This window comes from Vigna unguiculata, chromosome 10, assembly GCF_037176805.1.
Source record: "Vigna unguiculata cultivar grain cowpea cultivar isolate G323 ecotype 2 chromosome 10, ASM3717680v1, whole genome shotgun sequence".
Taxonomy (NCBI): domain Eukaryota; kingdom Viridiplantae; phylum Streptophyta; class Magnoliopsida; order Fabales; family Fabaceae; genus Vigna; species Vigna unguiculata.
The window spans coordinates 982,942-985,058 of NC_140801.1; positions in this window are offsets into that span (position 1 = coordinate 982,942).

Here is a 2,117-nt window from a genome sequence, read left to right on the forward strand (position 1 = left end):
TTCACGTGTATTATCCATTAAAAAACTAAACACTAATCTAGTCAAGAGTTCTACAATTTAATCCAAACAAAATTTTAGCTCTTTATTAAAATATATGCAAAAGAACTCTTCAAACCCATAAATTAAAAATTACTGAAAAACAAAAAAGGACAAGAAAATATATTTATAATCCTAGTACAAATTTAACGAATAGAATAAAAATAACAACAATAAAAGTAAAACGAAAAACATACTAGAAATAAGGATAAAAATTTTGGTACACAGGAAACATGTGATTTAACGAAAAGAATAGGCTAAAACATTCAGAAGAAGAATTTGAGAATAGAAAAATATAAAAAGTAGAATCTGAGAAATCACATAAAGATTAAAAAAGAAAATACAAATCAATATATCAATATAGATTATAAAAGAATAAATATAACTAACGATTATTTTTTTCCTAAAAAAGTTATAGTTTATTGAAATGAAATGATTTTAATTCGATAAATATAATTTTTCATACCAATAAAAATTAACAGGTTTTTATAAAATCATAATTAGTTTAATAAAAATATATTAATATTAAAAATAATTCAATTATTTTTAAGTCTAGAACAAAAGTTTTACCTATTTTACTCCTGTGTTTTCTTTTATTCTCGATCATGGAACACTGATTTTGCGCCGGTGATGACATTAAAACTTGGACTTATTTTACATCAACTCAATGATGATGAATGACTTCATCTCTGAAAGCACATGGCACACAGCATAACAACAATAATCATGTGATCAACACTATCAGATTAATGATGATATAGAAGATAATATATGGTCAATTAATCTCATGCACAACACCATAATTTTATTTTATTTTATAAACATTATTAACGAGGAGTACGTGTGGTTTAGTCAACATTTACCAGCAAAAACAAATCACCACATCCTCTTCTATTCACATTTTCTTTGAGTTTGACAAAATACAACACTTGCAAAGCAATGCATTTGCAAAAAAGAAAAAGAAAAAAGACACATAACATTAATTTTGTTTAATGAAGAATGCATATGGAGAGTGAAATCTTTTTTCTTTTTAGATTATATTACCATTATAATTAATAAATATAAGTATATTAATTAAATCATGAATAGTTAAATCCAACATTTATGTGAAATTAAAAAGAGCATAGAGGAACAAATTTATCCAAGGATCTATGTTACCATTTAGATACAAATAAAAGTCTAAGTTGGATTTTTGGTTAGAAGTGGGCTTTAAGTCTAATTTAATCCCATAAAATTGGTTAATAAGATGAGATTTGTACTTTATTTATATATTATGAAATTGTTTTATCTCTATTCAATATGAGATTTTCAACATTTTTGAAAGTTCATAATTTTATTTAAGATTCACGTAAGAGTTTAAAGACATATACATAGATTTTCGTTTCAGACGATGCTGTCTTTTTCCATATAAAATATCAGCAACATTGAAATATGTCCTTTGAATGAACTCTGTGGTAGCTGATTAGGGTGGGTTTAAGTTGAATTAAAAATTTCATGTACATTGTATCTTTATGTGTATCTATAATTAAAGAATTAATGAAATTTCTAAAATTATATCTATATGCAAACAAAAGATATTCACATAAATATTTTGAATATTTCTAAATGACTAAGCTCCTAGCAGGAGCTATGTTGTTGGTCCAAATACGTTTACACCATTCAACGCCTTAAGAATAAGAAAATCATCATCTTCCTTGGACGAAATATCATCAACGTTCCTAAAATATAATATTATCTTTTATAAAATATTTTTAATTTTATAGGACTAAATAAAAATAAATGATTAAATATATTTTTGATCTCTTAACTTTCGATAAAAATTAGGATTAATATTTCTTCAAAACTCGGGACCAATTTCATCTTACACATTTAGAAATGTGTGGATTTAATCATTTTTCACTATATTTTGTTAAGTTTATTTTTAACACTTCAAATGTGTTTCTCAATTGATATGGAAGTGGAAATGAATCAAATGGTGTAAACAATTTAAATGCTATCATGAAACATGTTTAACAAAATTTAATTAAAAGTTAAAAAGAATTAAATTTACGCATTTTTAAAGTTGAGAGATTAAATTAGAT